This window comes from Tachysurus vachellii, chromosome 1 (genome assembly GCF_030014155.1).
Source record: "Tachysurus vachellii isolate PV-2020 chromosome 1, HZAU_Pvac_v1, whole genome shotgun sequence".
In the NCBI taxonomy this organism is placed as follows: domain Eukaryota; kingdom Metazoa; phylum Chordata; class Actinopteri; order Siluriformes; family Bagridae; genus Tachysurus; species Tachysurus vachellii.
In genome coordinates this window covers 13,529,892-13,553,086 of record NC_083460.1, presented here as the reverse complement: position 1 = coordinate 13,553,086, position 23,195 = coordinate 13,529,892, and the positions used below count along the sequence as shown (strand labels likewise).

The 23,195-nt window shown below is 39.5% G+C and overlaps 1 protein-coding gene across 1 annotated transcript in view; it reads left to right on the top strand.

Moving 5' to 3' along the window:
• The first annotated feature begins 306 nt into the window (after positions 1 to 306).
• Positions 307 to 23,195, top strand: part of LOC132847982 (cadherin-18-like) — a 101,819-nt gene continuing 78,930 nt past the window's right edge. Inside the window, exon 1 of the mRNA XM_060873488.1 lies at positions 307 to 424. The gene's annotated coding sequence lies outside the window, so the exon portion shown is untranslated. The remainder of the gene's footprint in view (positions 425 to 23,195) is intronic.

Genomic DNA, 23,195 nt, shown 5'->3' with positions numbered 1-23,195 from the left:
GAAAACTAGGAACAATTAATTATTCGAGAGAGAGAGAGAGAGAGAGGGAGAGAGAGGGTAGAGAGAGAGAGGGAGAGAGAGGGTAGAGAGAGAGAGAGAGAGAGAGAGAGAGAGGGAGAGAGAGAGATGGGGGTGTGACTGGATTATAATGCAGTGCAAACAGAACCTCTTTAAAGCAGGCAGAGCTTCTCTCTCTCTCTCTCTCTCTCTCTCTCTCTCTCACACTCTCTCTCTCTCTCTCTCTCTCTGATTTTCTTTTCCGCTGTGTTGTTCCTCTCAGCGTAAGAGTGTCTCACACACACGCACACACTCACAAACAGTTGTGATCGAGGACGTGGTAAGGAATCTCCTGAAGCCCAGCAGCGATCTGCGTCCAGCTCGTCTTTTTCACATGGAGCTCTGATGAGAGGGAGGAAGTGAACAGGTAGAACGCTTTCCTTTTCCTCATCTGCACTCAGCTTTGGAAATGAGATCCTCTGTTATTTATTTTAAATGAAATAAAGAATAAAAATTAAGTTACAGATATTTTTGTCATTTTCCTCTCCTTACTTTCAGTATTTAATGTTTTAATTGGATTTATTTGCTTTATGCTTATTTAATGTGGATGATGACTCGACACTAGGCTGTATGGATGGAACCTCGCGGCTGCTGGGTTCTTGCGTTCCTCAGCTCCTGTTCTGTACTGTAGAGAGTTTCATCAGGGTTCTCTGGTTTCTTTATACCTCATAAAAACATGCCAGTAGGTGGACCGTTGGCTCTAAATTGTAGTTTAGAAGTAAACTGTGTGTGATGTCAGACCCAGGATAGACCTGATCACATGACCCTGACCAGGATAAAGCGCTTCCTGAAGATGACTAAATAAATGATGTATGATTTAAGACTCTAGAAAATTGTCTGTAGTGTGTGAGTGAAAGAGAGTGTGTGTGTGCCCTGCGATGGGTTGGCACTCCGTCCAGGGTGTATCCTGCCTTGATGCCCGATGACACCTGAGATAGGCACAGGCTCCCCATGACCCGAGGTAGTTCGGATAAGCGGTAGAAAATGAATGAATGAATGAATGAATGAATGAATGAATGAATGAATGAATGAATGATTTAAGACTGGAATATCGATGATTTGAGATCTCTCGAATACAGTGAGCTGATATTGCAATATCGCATCCAGCAGCAGTGGATTAAAATGGATGCTTCTTCACCTGTCTCTCAGGTGATGATCACTTTCGTGAGTTCTGTTGGAAAAAATACTTGCAAAATCTGTTACGTTGTGTGTGTATGTGTGTGTGTGTGTGTGTGTGTGTGTGTGTGTGTGTGAGAGAGAGAGAGAGAGAGAGAACATGTTCGATCCCACATGCAAAGACGCCTCATTAGTTCAGAAGTTTGTGAAACAGTTGCAACATGAGCCGCATTGTCTGCCAGCATGCCTTCTGCTGCTCGAGCATGACGTGAATTTGTGTCGACGCTGAATCCCTGCCAGGCGCCGGGCATCTGGCCTTGTCTCAGAGAGTAAGCCTTTCCAAAAAAAAAAAAAAAAAAACCACATACACACAGCCAGGAAGCACCAAGAACCCATAGCTAGATCTCAAGCCAAAGCCATTCATCTTCTCAACTCCTCTGGACCTGAGGAGCAGCGTGATCTGAGCAGTGGTACAGATAAAGAGCTAATCACAGGTCGCTTGTGGGTTTCTGTGCATCTTTATGAACACGGATAAACTGTTGATCACAGTGAGCACTGATTCAGGCTCAAGCTATGTGCTTTAGATTTAGAATTTTTTCTGCTCCTCAGAGAGGAACTGTAAAGGAGCATTGGATTCACCTGACAATCATCTCAGCAATGCTGAGCTTTCAAAGCTAATATAAGAGTTCATTACTTTGAGTCAAATTAATCTAATAATGTGGATGCTGGACCAGACGTCTGTATTACAGCATTTCAGCAAGCAGATGAGACGCTGTCTCTGACTCCTGCTCATGCTCCTCCATGCTGGAAAGGAAAAACCTTTACATATGTTCCAAAATGATATGAAGTAGTTAAGACACACAGGAACGGATGTACTGTATAGTGTGTGAGAAGATTGCAGTAAGAGTATAGAAAGAGTATGGTGTGTAGGAGTTGTGTAGTGTGTGTAGGAATTGCATGGTATATAAGAAGGTTGCTGTGTGTTGTAGTGTGTGTAAATGTGTGTGATAGGGGTTTCCAGTATGATATCATGGGGTTAATGCACACAGGGAGGGATGCTGGATATCTTCACTTGATTTCTGATGACTAACAATGTGCAATGCGCCTCCGGATGGTGGTTGTAATTTCTCACCTCCAAATAGGAAAACCCAAAGGGAACTTACACAAGAACTCAGGACAATCTTCTCAACCACGAGTGTAGCAAATTAGTGACCTCAAACCGCCATGGCGGCTCATGATAAATAAAACCGCACCGCATAGCACTAGTTTTTAAAAAATAAAACCAATGATTCGATATGCTCGGATGAACGGATTGCGAACAGATCCTGGTGGAGCCTCGAGTGATTTTTGATTAGGTTTCAATAGATCCTCCGGTGTATATTAAGATTATGGCTCGGGACATGAAGCAGGGTTTAAATGATGTTCCTGCTGACTAATCTCATCAAGAAACATGCTTTTCTTAGCAGGTTACAGCAAGCCTTGAGCTTCACCATCTGGAGCAAGCGCAGGGTGATGATTATTCATAGTGTAGATGACTGACCTTCTTTTATACTGTAGGTGGGGAGTGTGCAGTGTGCAGTGTGTGTAGCAAGGTTTGATGTGTGTAAGGACTGTGTAGTGTTTGTAGTGTGTGTAAAGAGTGTGTAGTGTGTGTGGCATGTATAGTGTGTGGAGGGTGTGTAGTGTGTATAGCGAGGGTGTAATGTGTGTAATGTGTAGTGTTTGTATTGTGCATAGCGAGTGTACAGTGTGTCTGGAGTGTGTAGTGTGTGTAGGGTATGTGGAGTGTGTGGAGGAAGTGTGTAGAGAGTGTGTGTCGGTAGAGTTCAGTGTGTATAGTGAATGTGTAGTGTGTGTAGGATCTTTGTAGTGTTTGTGTAGGAGAATGTGTACTGTGTGGATAAATTGTGTCATGTTAGAAGGTTGAAGTGTGCGTATGAATTGAGTGTGTGTGTAGGAAAGCTGTAGTGTGTGTAGAAATAAAAAGAGGTGTGGATGTGGGGGATTGTGAAGGTGCTGGAATCACACAGGTATCATGTATCATTGTGCTCTGGGTTTGATTTTGATGCCTGTCCTCATTCTATCTTCTGTCCTCTGAAATAAATGAAACAAAGCACTAGCTCATTTCTCTAGAAGCTAGCAGCCAACTCTGGGGCAGGTGGAATCTGCTTCTCAAACTGCCTGCTAGAGTGTGAAGGGAAGTAATTTACCTTCTGCTGAGAAAGTGCATGTAACCTGTTATGTGCTGAAATGTCACCATTGTGGTCTTTAACCGAGTTTTAAATCTAGAAACAGTGAGCAAAATTTGCTCAGAAACCTGCAGCTGTGACTTTATTACCAAAACAACAACAACAACAACAACAACAACAACAGTGGGATTCATCACATGGCTGGAGATATTCTGTGTGAAAACTCATTCTGTGCCAGATACGTACCGCTGAAGAAATGAACTCCGCTTTATCATGTGTATAAAAAAACTGAAATCCGTCTGCTTATCGTTTCACTTGGCGCTAACACAGTTATCAGATTCTCCCAGTTCATGTGTGCTAATATTCTATCGGTAACATTGCTGATTTAATGACACAGAAAAAACAAACAAAAAAAAAGCAACACACTAACTCAAAAGGATGATGTACAGAGTGCAGAAAGATGTTATCTGTGTTTTTTTATCTGTAAATCATAGAAAGCAATGTAGACCGATGAGTAAACGTGGTTACTATGGTTATGGTGACAACAGGCAGAAATTCAAAATAATAATTATTTAATGATCTTGAATGTTTTCTTCCTAGCCTCAGTCACAGCTCGTATGTATGAGTTATGAGTGTGTGGTGTGTGTATTGTGTGTGTAGTGAGTGTATAGTGTGTGAAGCAAGTTTGTAGTGTGTGCAGTGAGGGTGTAGTGTGTGTAGGGAGTGTGTAATGTGTGTAGCAAGTGCGTAGTGTGTGGACGGAGTGTGTATTGTGTGTAGCAAGTGCGTAGTATGTGGACGGAGTGTGTAGTGTATGTAGCGAGTGTGTAGTGTGTGTAGGGAGATTGTATTGTGTTTAGCGAGTGTGTAGTGTGTTTAGGCAGTGTGTAGGGAGATTATAGTGTGTATAGGTGGAGTGTATTGTGTTTAGGGAGAGTGTAGTGTGTGTGTAGCGAGTATAGTGTGTGTAGCAAGTGTGTAGTGTGTATACAGATTGTGTAGTGAGTGTGTAGTTTGTGTGTAGTGTGTGTAGCTACAGTACTGTTTCCTTCCTAACCACAGTCACAGCTCATGTCATGTAGTATGGATTGACCTGACCTGTTATATTTTACACTGTTTATCTCTTTTCATTCATTGCTTTTGTTTCCTATGAAACTGTATATTACTCGCTGACGATATCATAAATGTAGTAAACACGTGTGTTTTGTTAGGTGGGAAGGATGAAGTCTGTCACTTACATCATCACAAAATAATTTGGCTTTGAAAAAAATAATTAAATACATTCCTGGTGTACCTTTCAGCTTTGCTCTCTTTCTGCCTTTGTCTCAAGATGTCGTACCTTAAAGTCCCTAATAACAGAAAGAGCAAAGCCCTTAAACTCTTAAAGCTCCCTAAAGCTTCCCACTGGGAAAGTGGCACTTTGTGATTTTCTTCCTTACTCTCTCTGATTCTTTTAAAACACTTGAGCATCACAACAGCGTGTAAAAGTGTCTGGAGTGAGCTGCAGAACTGCCTCGACTCTGTGGGGAGGCAGGACAGGCATCGTATTTCCTTCAGATTTTCTACTTCGGTGCTTTTTGACGTTACATGATAAAGTTAAAGTTCCAAATTTAACTCTGTGATCAGGAAAGTGGCTTTTAAGTGGCTTTTTGATCACGGTGGCTAAATAAACAAGAAAGGGAAAAGAATAAAGAGAAGCAATAAAGGTGAGGGGAAATTAATCAACAAAAAAACAATGCTGTCTAGCTAAGACAGAACAGAATAAAAAAAGGAAACGAATGTGAGCTTCATGTAACATGAAATTATTCCTACAACTTCCTGTGTTCGTCATATCCAGACCTTAGCTTCCTGTTGTACTTCTGTCTTGATCTTGATCTTCAGGCATCTCGAGATCCTGTTCATTTCTTCAGAGCATTTTCTCAATCAATCTCCGAGCCTCTTCACTAAGTCGTGTTTATTTCCAGCGACGCTATGATCTGTTCCCGGTGGGTTCCTCTGAAACGTGCCTCATGGCCAAACTAATAAAGAAGGAAATAAAGATCAAATTAAATAAACCTGAGATGGAGCACAAGGCACCGAGGTCTTAATAAGAGCCCCCCGCTTCCACCCGAGCATGATGAGAGGCTATGGGGCTAATTTCCACTTCAACATGGCTGATTCATCACTCCATGAGGCAAATGTTTCCATCACTCACACCCTCATTAATGGGTGAAGTTGTGAGTCAGTGCCAGAGTAAAAACAGTGCTGGAGAAGGGCATCGCTTTCATTTACAGTGTGATGTCTTCCACAGCTCCATGAGACGGTGAGAATAAAGGTTGTAGAACTGCGTGATCGTGTTTCTTCTTGCACAGAACAGTGACCATGGAGGTCGACTGTAACATTGGCAGTGTTTTAATGTAACGGAGTACAAATACTTCGTTACTGTACTTAAGTAGAAATTTCACGTATCTGTACTTTACTTCGCTATTTAAACTTATGTCAACTTTCACTTTTACTCCACTACATTTCCTAGATAAAATGTATACTTTTACTCCGTTATATTTCCACTAAGCATCTTCGTTACTCGTTACTACAAAATAAAATCAGAAGAAATGTGTGCGACTGCAATAAGGGAGGTTTGGCGAATCACTGCTCCTAGATTGCATTACGCTCCGCACGCTCTACGGAGAAGCACAGGCGCGTGCACGCGCAGTCAGAGCTGGAGGCATTTATCTATAACGTTAATCGGCTGAAAGCCGCAAAGACGGCAACCAAAAGCAGTGAAATTTCACTATTCTTATTACCAGAGTTTATAGCACAAACAAAAAAATAATGCAAACAATCCATTCAATACTAAATAACAATAACATTTATTGATTTGGTCTTTGTCTTGTGAATATTTTTTATTAATGACTGTATTCATTGGACACACTGTTTGTAGAGAATGCACACATACATAAACTGATTAAATAATACCATAACATTTGGCTTACTATGTAGTCATATAATATATAATATAAAACTCTTCTTGTTTTAAATTCTCACTGAAGGCTAAAAACCCCTAAAGATGAAATCCTAGAACCGCCCCTGCTCTTATGCCTACAGAAAATCACTGAAATTTTACTTTTTACTTTTACTTCAAATACTTAAGTACATTAAATACTGTATCAGAAAATTACTTTTGATACTTAAGTACAGTATATATCAGATACTTTAAGACTTTTACTTGAGTAATATTCTAAAAGGTGACTTTCACTTCTACCAAAGTCTTTTTCTAGTACGATACTTGTACTTTTACTCAAGTATTGCTTTCTAGTACTTTTTACAACACTGAACATTAGTGTCGTGAAACAGCAATGTCATGTTTTTGTGAGTTATCGTAAGAGATCTTACATCATAATTCAGGTCACCAAATTTCAGTCCATCAGATTTCCTGCAAAATTGTTACATAGCCACGCCCACACTATGGATGGCCATGCCCCAATCCCTGAAGAAGTCTGGGAAAGGTTCAGTACATTTTTTATAAATGTGTTCTTACACAAAAAAAACAAACTTTAGCACATTTTGTTTTACAAATTTACTTTGTTGCAAAAATGAATTCAAAGACGCATAATCTGTAAAAAAAATTATATCATTTGGTCCGAAGAAGTGAAGACGAGCTTCTGAGCTGCTGTAGCTTCTCACAGCGTAAACAGCGATGGTTAAGAGAAACGAGTGCAGGAAGAGTAAAATACAAAACAGCAGGTTTTTAATTACTATACAAAAAAAAAAGCTGTGCCTGAAGCTTGAGAACTCACTCACTCACTCATTTTCTACCGCTTATCCGAACTACCTCGGGTCACGGGGAGCCTGTGCCTATCTCAGGCGTCATCGGGCATCAAGGCAGGATACACCCTGGACGGAGTGCCAAACCATCACAGGGCGCACACACTCATTCACTCACGCAACCACACACTACGGACAATTTTCCAGAGATGCCAATCCATGCATGATATGGACCGGGGAGGAAACCGGAGTACCCAGAGGAAACCCCCGAGGCACGGGGAGAACATGCAAACTCCACACACACACGGCGGAGGCGGGAATCGAACTTCCAACCCTGGAGGTGTGAGGCGAACGTGCTAACCACTAAGCCACCGTGCCCCCCAAGCTTGAGAACTAGCATGATAAAAAATTTATAGCAGATTATTGTGTATTTGAATAAACATTTGTGCAGCAGGTAGTGTAGCGTAGTGTCCTGTGTGGGGTCTACCTGCAGGTTTCCTCATGGTTATCCTGTTTCCTCCAGAGTGTGTGATTGTGACCTGCGATTAGTTGACCTGCGAGTAATTCCTAACATAAGAAATAGTAATCCACCTGCCAGTACACCCTAGTGGTCAGGCAGGAAATTGTCCCAGTAGTTCCTGGCCAAAGGAATAGTAATCCTCCTGCGAGTTCCCCCCTAGTGTCCTGGCAGGGAATTGTCCCAGTAGTTCCTGACCGAAGGAATAGTAATCCACCTGCCAGTACCCCACTAGTGGACTGGCAGGAAATTGTTCCAGTATTTACTGACCAAAGGAATAGTAATCCACCTGCAAGTACTCCACTAGTGTCCTGGCAGGGTATTGTCCCAGTAGTTCCTGACCAAAGGAATAGTAATCAATCTGCCAGTACCCCCTAGTGGCCTGGCAGGGAATCGTCCCAGTATTTACTGACCAAAGTAATAGTAATCCACCTGCCAGTACCCCTCTAGTGTCCTGGCAGGGAATTGTCCCAATATCTGACACACAGTCCTGGTGTAAGACCCCGCAAGCTTGAGAGTCACCTTCTCTTGCAAATGCTGATTCCTTAAAGCATCATCAAATCCACCACATGCACTTTAGCCCTGATGAGGAAAAAGCTCTTTCTAAAGCAGAATAAAGAAAAAATTACACGTACAGTAAGAAGCTTATGAACTGGTGCAGAAGCCAGATTTAATTTTGAGTTTTAAATCATGTCATTCATGCCATTGAAAAAGTGATAGACATCACAGTGAGATGGATAACGTGAGGGAAATTGTGAAGTTACGGTCACACTTGTTTCTTTTCTCTTGTCTTTTTCATGTCAGACTCTGAGTCATTTCTTCATTTTGCTGCATGCAACACATTTTCCTATAGCTTGAAGGTTTTAGGTTTGCTTAGAAAAACACTGACATGGCACAAAAAAGCAGCAAGTAAATCTGCCTGGAGGAGGAAGATGCTGAGGGAGAAACAGCATGGCATTGACTTTCTCAGCAAGTTCTCAGTTTTAACAGTGTTTCAGGTGATTTTCAGTAACAGTATTCTCTTCTTAACATTTTATCAACAGCAACTGAAGCAAGGCAGCTAACACGATTGCTAACTGTTCCAGGACACCTGATGAATGTAAAAAGTGAAACAAAAGCAAAACCGAAAAGAAAAAAAAACAGCAATGGATCCTTTTCTTAAAAAAATGTAGAAAGATTTAATTTAAAACTTTTATCTGCAATGTTTTGTTTTTCAAGTAACTCTGTGTACAAGTGATCGTTTGTTAGTGGTTATGGTCTAATAATACTTTACAGAACCCTACAAGGAAGTGGTTTCCTGTCAGAAATTGTTCTAAGTGAGAATTCACATAATTTCTAACAAAGGTTCTAAAAAATGGTCCTAATACCAAACCTTGAGGTATTTCTTGAGTAACTGGAGCAAATCAGGATTTGATTTATAAAGTTTTGATGAGTTCAAATATATTTGACCTCCAAGGCTAATGCAAGGCTAAGGAATGGCCACCAGTTTAGCATCGTGTTTGTTTCCATGCTCATCTCAAAGCAAGACTTTGTTAAAGATCTTTTTCCTGTTTTCCATCATCTGCTTCCTGGCCAGCTCTCTTCTGCTAAATTGTGTAAATATGTGTATAAATAGCCGGATGGTAACTCGCTCTTCTGATACTGTATGTAGAAGAGCGGTGGCAGTACTTGAGCACCGAATGGCGCTTGGAGCTCGGGACATGGCTGGTGTCTTAAACACGCTCAGGGGAGAGCATGGCTCGGTGTGCTGGGAAATGAGCAAGGTGGTGATGAATGACTGTGATTAGTAACTCGGACCATGTGGCTTTATGGTCTAGCAGCGCTGCCGTTATCACTTAAACCCGAGGCGATGAGTTTTATCGCAGGTCTGAAGATCTAAAGGCCATTTTTGTGTTCAGGTAAAAAGCCAATCTTTTTCTCAGAAGGCTTGCAACTAAATTTTGTCAGAAAATGTTTCAAAACAACATTAATGTGTTTTTGTTTTTCTGGACAAAATGTTAACTATTTAGCTATTACAGTATTCTTAACATGTGATTAGCACTAAACATTGGCACAACAAGAGTTGTGCTAAATGTAAGGGTTTCTCAACCATTTTTAGCCAGTGGCTTCATCCCAAATCCCCTTCAGGGTGACTTTTTTATTATTTCTAGGTTACAAATAAAACAGATGTAGTGGATAGCAATCCAGCAATTGAAGTAAAAATGGCAAATTCTACCAAGACTGACAGGTAAATAACCAACAGTCCTTGAGCTAGCAATACATGACTTCACGCTCATCCTTAATTATTTTGTGTTTAGCTCATTTCCACTTCTTCCTACAACTCTGCTTCCTCTTCCTCTGCTCTTGCTCTCAGACTCCTTCATTTTAAAAAATTCAAATAAACTACATCTCTAATTTTAACCGAACTTACAATGCTAGCAACAACATAATCCATAATCCAATTTGCCATGAATCGAGTGGTTCTAAGGTCAGCTGGTGTCCTCGCTTTCTGTTAACTGGTATCATCTTACCATCACACTGTAGCTGTGTGTTTGTGTGTGTGTGTGTGTGTGTGTGTGTGTGTGTGTGTGTGTGTGTGTGTGTGTGTGTGTGTGTGTGTGTGTGTGTGTGAGAATAAGCAGACCGTTTGAAATCCAAGATGTTCTTATGCATGTAATGAGGCTCACTGACATTCGTGTTCAGGAGCTGTTGCAAAATATGATTGTAAAATACAGCAGTTGTGAGTGTAGTGAAAGAAGCACAAACTCCGGTAGCGTGACTAAACGAATGACAAAGCATTTTTTAGTTAATTACTGGCCTTGCTTTAACTGTGTGCCATACATCAGCACTAGAATCGCTGATTTGAATCTCTGTGATGTAAACATCTGTAAACATCTGTAATGTACCTCCTGTACCAACTACTATTTGTATAATTTTGAACAGAACATATTGCATATATTGTACTCCTCATCCTAATTGTTCAGTTCTGCCACCAATCCATATCCATATACTGTATATAGTTATAAATTTTTTATATATTTTTTATTTATATATATATATATATATATAAAAAATTATCACAGAAACATTGCTGTCATTTTCGCTCTTTATGCGAAGCCACGGTAAAGCTACAGACAGAGACATGGTCCATGTGCTGTTTAGACGATGCTGCAAAATATAGCAGGAATTATTTTTTTTGTAGCTAGTTTTGCACCTTGGATCTTCAAACATGTCTGAAATGAACAATGGATTTTTGTTTTTAAAAAAAAGTCATACTTTTTTTTTTACTACTGTTTCTGAAAGTGTAAGTGTCATTGCCAGGCCAGCTGTGAACTTCGCCGTCTGGCAATAATGCATCATTACACAAGGGTAGAGGTTTTTAAAATTAGACTCCTAAACAATAGCTGTTGGCTGTAAGCCGTTAGTGAAGGTTTCTCAGCCTCTCGGCATGAGGTGGCTCACCGGATAACATCGACCCTGACTTCTGATGAAAACTGAAGGCACCTGGAGAAACCTGCGGCACCTTTATTAACTGCGATTTACAGCTCCCTGATTATACTCCGCTGCAGGGGGCCAAAACTTTTATAGAGGCTTGGAAAAGCTTCCTGACAGGCGTGATCAAAGGGCTCGGCTCAACGAGCTCATTAGCATCTGACAGATTCACTCGCATACACGAGTCATACACAGTTTAATACTAGCACGCAGGCTGACGAAAGAATTTGCATTAGTGTCGTTTTTGTTTATTAAGAATCATTCGGAAAACGAGACCTATGGATGAAACTGTCATCATCAATTCAGCACAAAATCTACTACACATAAATACACATATTTGTGTAAATATGTTTAATATTTCTAAATGTTTTCATCTAATCATGAAGTGAATTCCGGCTAGTTTCAGTGAGTTAGTTTGTTTGACTCACTTTGCTGATGAGTCGACTCTCTATATTAGCCAGTGTGAAAGTTTTGTTTCTTTTTCTCTTTTTGTGAGTCATGACTGGGTTTTAGTCATAAAAGATGATAGTGTACTGCTCGGACAGAAAAAGATACAAAAGTTTTATTTGTTTTAACCAATAAAACTGATTTGAAACCTCAGCGTGTCCCTGAGCAGGATAAAGTACATACTGAAGATAAATGCCTTCATGCTAACATAAAGCTCTGCTGTTAAAGAGAGATTCTTGTGGAAGCTTTCTGATTCAATTCAGAGACAATTCAAAGAGCTGAATCATTCGAGATAAGAAAATTTTATAAGTCAAACAAATAAATGCTCTTATATTTCTGTGTTTAAATCCTGACATTAGGACGTTACACTAATTCAATTGTCATAATTTTATTTAAATTTATGTTAACATTAAGCTAGCAGTTGTTTCTTATACGCTAACATTAAAGTATGACTATTTCATTTTTATGTTTTTTTATTATAACTTTATTTAATGTTGTGGAACAGCCAGGAAATGAGTTCTTGTTCTTACTTGCCTTATAGCAGTTACAGTATAAACACTCTTTCCCTCACCAGCCTCTTTTAATTTTTGTTAATAAATCAAACAAAAAGAAAACACAAACAAGAACTTGTCATGCTCCTGAAAAACCACAACACGTAAACTCTACCACGTACAAGTTAACACTCTTTGAACAAAATATTGACCATGTCATTGGATATTACGCAGGGTGTCTGCTGTACGAGTCCCTGCGAAGGAGCTGTTACTATAGGAACCGTAACATTTTAGGACAAAAGCTATTGTTTACAGAACATCAATCAACTCCTTCTGACCAATCAGAACCCACGACACACGACAGTACCAGTGCAGAGAGCTCGTAGAGCTACGAATAAAAAGTGTCTCCCGGGCGAGTAAATAAAATAACAGTTCCTGAATTACCGAGTGTGAAATACAGTCGTGTGACTTCACACCTTGTAGAAAGCATCTGTAGATCCAAAATGGAAGCTGTGTTCATCCCAAGTGTACTTTGTGTTAATTGTGTGTGATCACACAGGCAGAGAAGCAGCTACCGTTCCAAATGGTACATATTAAAACACTACCTAAAGGCAATTAGCGTACTGTTTTATACTCTATAGAGTAATCAGCGCTGTGTCTAGTAGAACTAAATCACAGCTTAATAAATGGTTGGCTAAATAAATAAAACACTGCTGAATATATCCATGCAGCACATGTTCTGTAAGTCTAAATGCAACCTCGTTACTGAGCATGTGCGTGAGCCGAACAAATGCCTAGCGCTTTTCTAATGGTCACAGATGACTCATTAAAACTTCAACATCTGAAACCCTGCAACACAAATACTGTGAGAGAGAGAGAGAGAGAGAGAGAGAGAGAGAGAGAGAGAGAGAGGACAATATATATGATCTTACCTTCATGAAATATTCTACTAATGACAGAAAGTCACTTCAGTCCCAGTAGTGTATTCTGTGTAGATTCCTGACATTGAACCTCAGGTAGCCTTTCCATCTGCTTTTACTCACTTTACAGTAAGTTCCTTATCCATATAAAAGCATTTTATTTTTCTGTTTATAAGAGAGAAAGAGTGAAATGCCCTCCTGCAGCGAACTGAAGCTCAAAGCTCTCTGAACCCTAAGATTAAGTGAGCTTTGAAAGATTGCTACAATTTTCCAGTCTCCGAACTGGACATATTCCAGTATTAGAAAGCAGTGAGAGTGAAATTCCAGCAGCACTGGACACTTGAGCGAAAGAGAACGTGGATGTGTGTGTGAGTCACTCAGTACACGGCACAATTGAATTCTTTTATCTTTTATTTGTTAAAGTGGAACCTTCAGGGTCTGCTCTATTTCCTCCATTCTCTCAATTTTTTTTTAGCTGGATAAAGATAGGGATTAATTCATTCCTAATAAACTGGACCTAAACTGGATTCTCGGTGGAAAATCTGTGTTTTGCTTGTGATCCGTTCTGAAGTCAGGAGCTGTGGAGTGAGTGTCAGTGTTTAGTGTGAACATTTCCATCACAGCGAGTCCTGTCAGCTTTTTCATCTGACCGTGCGGCTGTTTTAATGAGTTTTAAATTATTCCTGTCTCAGCAAAACATCATGTGAGTGTGAGCTTTAATGAACGGTCAATGAGAAGAGAGATTGTAATCACATTAAAGTCACTCAGCGTTTTAAAACAGAAGGATGCTCGGGATGTGGAAATAATAAAAAATACATGTTATAGGTCTGTGGATCTGTGTAATGGCATTGATCCCCTCACGATAATATAAAAACGTGTTGTTTTGCAGTGAGGGCACAATAATTTTATTGTATTTAATTATTTGTTTATATATTTAGTCATTTATTTGTATTTGTTTACAGTACATGTTTAGAATTGCTTTTAATTTAGTAGCTTTACATTTCTTCTTCCCGGTAAACTTCTGTTTGGTTCCTTGGATCCACTTCATACCGAAACAAAATCCTGTCTCAGCCATGGTGTGATCTTTGCTTCGTGACCAAATTATGCGCAAGATATTATGAAAATGTCACGTTATACAAGAGGATGAAAAGAGCAGCTCTGTGAGCGGAATGATTCCTGATCCTTTCGTCCACGAGTTGTGATGCCTCTCAGAAACCAGATTACACGTCACTGATAACATCTCCTAGCTCAATCAAAAATAATTAGCGTTCGCCTTCGGACATGAAAGCGGCAGGACGTGGAGTTCGTCCGTCATAAGGTGGTTCAGGGTTCATTTCAGTTTGTTTAAAAAATAAAAGAATAAATGGGAGGAAGAGGACAGTTGATAATTGGTAGAAGTCAATGATTTGTACTTAAAGTTCATCACACTGAGTAAAAAATGTGCTTATATGTCACTGTAAATGGCAGCAAATGAAGCTAAAGATGTTCATCTGCAGTTACAGTCTCCACAGTCGGTAGCTTAGGCTACCAGTTAGAGCACATATTTCCTGTTAGACCTCAACACATCTAATTATACCTCCAGTTGAACATTTTTTTCACTGTGGAGCAACAGATGAACTGTTCACATTTCCGATCAGGCGAGTACCATGCACACGTCTTCTCTCTCTCCCTCTCTCTTCCCCTCTCTCTCTCTCTCTCTCTCTCTCTTCCTCTCTCTCTCTCTTCAGGCATGTGGTTAACATCCTACACAGTTATTATCCTTATCTATCTCCTAAATAAGATGACGTCTTCCACCGTATAACACTTTCAATATGATTGTGTTGAATATTTCTGATGTGTTCAGAGGGTCAGGTGTTATTTTACTGGGTGATGTGTTGTATTTGCTGTATTAGCATTATCCCAGTGAGAAGCTAGCTGTTTAGTGTCACGCTGTTATCATATTGTTGTAGCTAACAAGAAGATTTAACAGGAGAAAAAAATGCAGAGTCAAACATAAGGGATAACAGTCGCAGATGTGGTTACTTGGAAGCCCAAGAATGCGACGCAGATATAAATGAGTGACAGAAGAGATGCGAGTCAGCTAGTTAGCAATGGCGGTGTTGTGATAAAAGCTTTGGAAGCTGATTTGAGAGTATAGAGAGTATAGATGAAGAGATGAGAATGCTGGACAGAGTAATGGACTGAAGTTGCTACATCACTGCTATAGGTAGTGAAAGTAGAGGGATAAATAACAACACTGCTATCAGCACAAAGTGGAGGAGCATTGTGGGTAATAAAGGAAACAAGGAATCAAAATGCAAATATTTCAGATTTTTGAAAGCCAATGTTGACATAAAATCACCAAAACAAACACGCCCCTAACCCAAATGGGTCCCACCCCTGTATTGATAGCTCCGCCCATACATACGTAACCCAGGCAACTAATGGAAAGAAATGTGTCTTTATCATAGCTGAAGGGAAGAACAATACGATTGCAGATAAACAAACAAGCAAAAATGACACACAAGCATAATCATGCAAAGGACGGCATATATTACTTCTGTGAAACAAAGCAAAACCAACGTTACTCACCTATCGAGAAGGAAAAAAGTGACCTCGGCGTCTTAAAGTTGGCCGCATATTCACAGATTGGAGTTTCCCGAGTCAATAACTCCTGAGCTAAATGCTGTTACTAGCAAAACGTGGTTGTAGCTGCCTCTCTACATTACTACGATAGAAAGAAGGTGTTATTTGTGTAGTAACAGCGTTTAGCTCAGGAGTTATTGACTCGGGAGACTCCAATCTGTGAATATGCGGCCAACTTCCTGCTCCTTCAGTTCTCTCCAGCGCTGGAAAGCTGATCCTATATTAACACGGTCCTACTTCTTGCCTTATCATAAGCCTTTCTTTGCTTTCTTTCTTTGTTTTTATCCTCCATGTCAATGTTAAAACCGCTTTCTGCTAATGTCACACATGTATACTGAACACTCTCTCCGCCGCATATTGACAAGACCCGCCCCTTTCTGCTCATTGGCTACAAGTTTGTTATGATTTTTGTTTTGTTTTCAGCCTGACTCAGTATTCTGAAGCATTTCTCAAAAATCAGAGACCCTACCTTTAAGGTAAAGGTGTGAGACTAAAAATCTCTGCCTTTTAAGGTAATGGGGTGGAGCTGAAAATCTCTGCTTTTTAAGGAAAAGGGGAGGGGCTAACGTCACAGCTTTCATTCCAGATTAAAAAGAGTAAAAGTGTGATTTATTAGCAGTGTAATATCATCATGTTTGGCAGTAGTATTGATTTATACTTGTTACATTTTTTCCAGAAAGTTAGGAAGGTAGAATTGTAATCTATGAACCCCTTTCATTAAATCTGCTAATCAGTGTTTTCCATTCTTTTTCACCTTCTTCATCTAAAATGAATAAGCGAGAAAAGTGAAGGCAAGAACTGATACGGAGGTGCTGGCTGTCTCGGAGTAAATGGATTGCTTTATATAAGGCTCATTCTTTCATGTTCATCAAAAACGCAGAGCGCTAAATCATCTCATACAAGTTTCATATCCCTTTTCATAACACCAGACTGTGCATCTTAAAATCCATGAAGCCAATGAATTTGTGAAACTGAAGGGCAATGAAACTCTTTACCAGCATCGTCCTCTTTAGTTCTGTAATAAAGCAAATAATCTGTGGGAAAATGTTCAACCAGAAACAGACTCCAGCCAGACAATTAATGACACGAAACATAGCTGTGGAAGTAAATTGAGGCATTTAGTAAAAGCGCCCACCTTCGAGTTTGTCTCGCTTCTCTCCGGGCAGATCTGACACAGCTCGGCACTCTAATTGGTTTGAGAGGTTGGCAGCCGTCATTCACAGTTAACGAGAAAGATTTCGCATGAGCACATCTGCAAACACAAACACAGCACGCTAGACCACACAGCAAAACTAGTATGACTTACAGAAGGAGAAGATCAGAAATGTGTAAAGAGTATCAGAAAATCAGTGTAGGCGATAAAATCACATACAGGTTCTTCATTGTGTCTCCTGTGATAAAGGTGAAGGTTGTTTGTAGAAACATCTAGTGGATTTTTGAGAAGATAAAATGTTCTGAATAAATGAGAAAAATCGCTAAGTTCTTCTCCTATACGTACATTTACATCTCTGATCTATTTGCTACACTCTGCTAACAAATTCTATGCCAGCAGGCAGTGTGTATGAAATGGTCTGTTTTGACCCCTGGAAAATGGCTGTGCCTAAAGCATGAGATGTTTGGTGGTTTAGCACAAATCAGTCGAATGTGCAGCTTTACGGTGACATTCATCCATTTATTTATTTTGCAAAGTTGCAGCGTGGACGGATAAACTGCATTAGCCATGTGACCTTAATACAGCAAAGGGTCTGGCTTGGGTCCAATTGGATAAAGCAGGTAATGAAGGGGTGCTGAGAGGGCCAGCTTGAGTAATGGACCATTTGACCAGAGGGAAGCACTTAGCGCTGAAGAGGAACAGAAGGATGCAAGGTATTGTAGTGTGAGCAAGGAGAATCTAGAGCTAGAGAATTCATCACGCATCAGTGTATCTCTGCTTTCAAATTGTTTTGCTGCTGTCAAGAAAATGTTCAGAAGAGGTTGGTGCTTTCTCTGTGCAGACACCGAAACCAGATCCTGTCTCAGTGATGATGAAGTTATGATGTTCCATGACTTAGGAGGATATGTATGAAATAAAATGACAGTATATGTCATGAATAAAACCTCAAAGCATAAATGTAAAGGTTCCCCTTTATCTCTCACTGTTATGCTTCAGTCAACAAGAGGTCATGTTTGATTCACACCTCCAAGGTTGGGGGTTCGATTCTCGCCTCCTTCTTGTGTGTGTGTAGTTTGTAGGTTCTCCCCAAGCTTTGGGGGCTTCTTCCTGAGCTTCCCTAGTCCAAAGACATGTCTTGTAGCCTTATAGGAATTTGTAAATTGTCTGTTTTGTGTGAGGTGTGCAAATGTGCCCTGTGTCTTATTGGCACCCCATTCAGGAAATCCCCTATCTTGTGCCCTAAGTCATTTTTAAATTCATTGATGCGGTGCATCCTTCATACAAGTCCCTGTGAATAAGCGGTTACTATAGAAACCATAACGAGCACATTAATATAGCCTGTAATTCGCAGCTGCACTACTGCTGTGGTGTAATAACACATTAACCCATGCTGTCAGATCGAAATGCACGTCTGAGGTGTTCTCCAGGGAGCTGACCTGTCTGAAGAGTCTAGATGGATGAATTGCATTCGTATTATTGATCAGTAAAGTAGGATGAATTATCCAAACATGGAGAACCTTGACGCTGACACTGGCTTACGAATTTATCCGCCTTCCAAATGTGGTCCTTTCCTTACATTCATTAAATTGTTCCATGCTGCTGAGTACAAGGCCATGGCTTATATCCTGTTTAATTTTAATGCTCATTTCTCTCCAATATTCCACCTCACACATTCCTGACATTTCTATGTTTAACCAGCACGACCTCAGACATGAATGCATGACGCGTTCTCTGCCTTTATATGCCTCGCAAAACCTACAACACTCATCACTTGTCAGATGCTACATCTGCAGCATCTAGACCACTACTGTGTTTGAAGCTATAAATAATCCTGTCTCATTTTAAAATAACTAAATTTCTAATATTGTGCTAATGCCTATAAATATTCTGTTTCAGATGTTCAAAGCTTTTTCATCACGACGCACAGCAGGCAAATGCTAACTGCTAAAATTTAAAATAGATTTGTATGTCATAGCTTGTCACTGCATACAGTATGATGGGAAGTAGTTAAACTTTTAAAAGAAAATCTCAACTTGCACTATTTTTGTTTGAGAATCAAGTAGTATTCTTAGACCTTGGCATATTTTACACTAAATGTAGAAAGACAACCCAGATATCTCCTCAGAGTAACAATAGCTTCTGCCATTTTGCCTCACTACTATTGGTATCTCCAGATCCCATGTGTCTGAAAGACTGTTGTGAGCCTTAGCCATTCTTGCAGCACTAATATCCAATCATAAATCAGACAAAGATCTGTAACAATGTGAGGGCACTAACACCTACACTACCAGCTACTGTGACTTTTGTTAAAGGAGAGATGGTGCTCTCCGTTCTAGTATTAACTACAGAGGAATGAACAAGTTACTGGTTCATGCAACCTTTTGTCCTTCTTGCTTGCGAATGAAAGGATCTAAGGTCTTTTTCTTTAACTGAGTCTAAATGAGAGTAATGTTAGTTACTCTCAGATTAAACTGAGAGTAATGCTGATTGAGTTGAATATTTCCTATCCATATAAACATTTTAAACACTTATAAAATTCTCACCAAATCCTCACTGAAACCTCTGGAAGATACTGTAGACCACTGTCACACCCATGAAAGCTGCTACAAGATGGAACAATGACTTTTTAATGAAGCCTCTAGAGTATGGACCACTGCCACACTAATGAACCTTCTGGAAAATGGACCAATGACTCATTAATGAAGCATCTGGAAAAGGACTAACTCCATACCCTTGAAGATCGATTAATGAATGAAGCCTCTACAACATAGAACACAGAGTACAGAGAAACATTGTAAAATAGTGTAAAATGGACCAACACCCTACCAAAGAAGTCTTGTGAATATGGACAAGCACACAAATTAATTAGCTGCTGGAACTTAGACCAATGCCCTGCCTTCAACCAACTCCTCACCAATGAAGCCTCTGAAATGTGGAATAACTTGTCATCAAAGAAGTTTCTGGAACAAGCTTGGGCTGTTGTGGTCAGGTTCTTGATTACCTCCTATTGAGAAGTTTAGACCTGCACTGAAAACCTTTTCTACGTAAATCCCAGAGAGCGCTAGCAAAGGAACTGCAGAATTTTCAGGTAGTCCTGCACCTTCCAGAATGATTTCCATTGCATTTTATTTGTTCTATCAATGATTCATACATACAACCTTAGCACCAAACCTGGCCTCAAAGCTCCTCTGAGAGAATTTTGCCTGCCAAGACATTTCTGAGAGTTCCTGACACTGTTGGTTGCTGTAGAGCAGTGGGAGAAATCCTCAAGGTGACCTGCTAAATTGTTCCCTTGGGTAAAAATGTCAAAGAAGCTGTCTCCCACAGAGAAGAACTATGAAGCTGGGCTAATCAGTCTGGTCCAGAGGGAGACAGTACTCCATCGGTATGTGGTCTACATGCGCCACAGAAATCTAAAGTACATCTGGAAAGTGCAGCACCTTGTTCTATGACAAGCACCGGTGTCCAAATCCAAAGGTAATTACAGTAAGTATCAAATGATGAGAATTAGTATTCTTTTCTTTAGAAATTAACCAAAAGATGTCTCTTGGGTACAAGCTGTAAATTCTATTCTTCCATTTACTTTTTGGAATCTGGAAATCTACTGCACATCCATAAGCATATTAAATAGAAAATGCATGAGTTGCGGATGTCAATTAGAATTAAATGATGATTAGAGTTTAATGACTTCCCCACCTGATTAATTGCATGAATTAAACCACTGATAGCCCTGGACTAATTGCAAGCCGTTGTATCAGTACAAAGAAATCATTATTATTAAAATCTAAGCATGTTAATAGCAGACATTACACAACTAGAGCATCATTTCACCAAGATGTATGGCAGATAAAATAAATCTCTATCCTCGCTAACCATGTTTGTTAAATATACTATGATGGCATGTTTTCAAGAAGCTACCGAGCTGAAAACACATCCTAATGCACAAGATAATCAAAAAAATAGTAGACATTTTTTACAATCATGTGAATTGTATGCATACATCTCAATGTTGGGGAAAGTAGAAATTTTATTAGTGAATAATGGTGGCCTGGTTGAGGGCTTGATTTCCGTAATGACTGAAATTAAAGAAACAGACGATCTCATCAGCACAGAAGAAAAGTTAATGATAAGGTCTTCCAGGCATCTCTTGATGATCACGTTCCAGCAAATATAGCCTGTAAAGTGGTTGCCTCAGAGAGAAAAATAATAATGAATCTTTAAAAAAGAATTTAAAAAAATATAATAATAATGGCAATACATAAAAACATTCTTACTCTTAATGCAGGAAAGAAATATTTTTATTTTTTGGTTTTTAAGACTTTTCCTAAGCAGCGTTCCACAGTATATACCCAGCAGTTTGGTTTTAGTTAATTTATGAATTAATTAACTAATAATATTTATTTAGATTGGCAGATTGGTGGTCTGACAGGTCTGACATTTTTAGAATTTAATACTGAATAAAGTTCATCAGTGTATCTTCCATCTGTTATATTAATAATCACTCAAAGAATTAAGTTTCCTTTTTTTCTTCTTTTTCTTCTTTTTCCACATATTTCATTCATTCATTCATTCATCTTCTACTGCTTATCCGATCTACCTCGGGTCACGGGGAGCCTGTGCCTGTGTCTCAGGCGTCATCGGGTATCAAGGCAGGATTTTCTACATATTTTTTCATATCTATATCTATGTATCTCTCTATATATACTATTGAAGATTCTCCCCTCAAAGCCATGTCATCTGAACTCCTACCCACAGCTCTTTTCACATGCCTCAAACTAAAACCCCATCACGCTCACCACAAGTGTCCCTCAGGAGGAAGCTGGGATCCTGATGTGATTTGTTCTGAGCACTCTAAAAGCAGAGCCTGGAGTGACCGGCAGACCTGACACGCTACCAAACACATTGATCACCGGTTTGTCTTGTTACGCTGACACAAACTTGCTAGTGTGGACAAGTCCATGCCCGTGGCTCTGCTCCTGGCGATCAACTGGACCTCACCGTGATTAATGTGCGTCCCGGCAGGCATCAGCATCCTCGGCAGTCGATTCATCAATCACACAGACAGCTGCACTGTCTTAGCCCAAGGACCTCTGTGCCTAAGTCCTTGTGGTTATGTTCGCATTCAGGAGGCTAAAAATATTGCGGTCTTTACTGATTCTGGAATATAAGTCGACAAGTATAAATCGATTATTTCATGAAATTCAATTGCTGAAATTCAACATACCAAGCTTAGGAGGTGCGATTTGACTATTTAGTCATTATCGTGTCTAGAAGTGCTGTGAGAAAAATTTGCTTGAGAAGACAAAGAAAATCAGCAAACAGGATTTTTATACAGGATTTTCTTGTTCTGTTTATTAACCCTCTATTACTTTTTCAAAGATTCTCTATGATGTTTCTTCTTTGTCATCATCGTCATCGGCTTCTTCGTGTCATTTCATTAAGCCTTGACCTGTGAGTTGTCTGAGTGAATCCTCCAATGATTGCAGACAGTGATGTCTGAGGTTAAGACAAGTAAACTGGTATAGGATCAAAACTGGCAGGAAAAAAAAACTTTCTCGGAGCTTTGAATGCACGTCAAGGCTGTGTAGAGAGAGAAAGATGGTGTGAAGAGCTCAGTCCTGCTTTCATTTCAACCTTCACACAGGTGCAGGGATGAAGAAGAAAGAAACGTCAGTGAAATAATCAACACATGACCATCGCCCTGAGCAACAGCCAGAGAACATCAAAAGATTGTTTCTCAGCTCGACACAGCCTGCAGTTGTCCTGGGGGCGGAGTCACAGCAGGAAGTCACTGTGGGATGCTGAGCATGGCTTGCTCTTGTTAACGAGCTGTACAATGAAATCATAACCCTAACCCTATCTGATTGGTTGATGCAGGGAATGATGCAGCACTTTTTTTTCACCTCATCTCTTTAGGAATTAAATGGATTAAACAACTAATTACATCACAGTTCTGCTGAGTTCTGGATTCTGATTGGTCAGAAGGTGTTGATGAAAATTCTATAATTCAACAACACCTTTACAAGCATGTTAGTTTTTTTATTATTTTTATTTTTTGTTACTTTGTTTTGTTTTATTAATATAGCAAGAAGTTCTTTCCCAGACATTTAAAAAAAAAAAAACTTAAATGCGACCTTACACTGAAAAATTGACATCTTAACAAGAAATTAGGTAACTATTATTATCATTTTTATTATATTATTATTATTATTATTATTATTATTATTATTATTAGCATTTCACTGCATGTCGTACCCTGTATGTATGTGTATGTGACAAATAAAATTTGATTGGATTTGATTTATTAAACTATTAAAAGGTAACAAGCAATGAAACCAAGGATTCTTAAATGCAATTACAGATATATTCTTTCTTTTTTTTTTTTTTTTTTTACAATTTCTTGTTTGAATATTATGTCTTACTTTCTAAAAAGATAAAAAGAAGCAACATTATCTGAAAAAAGAA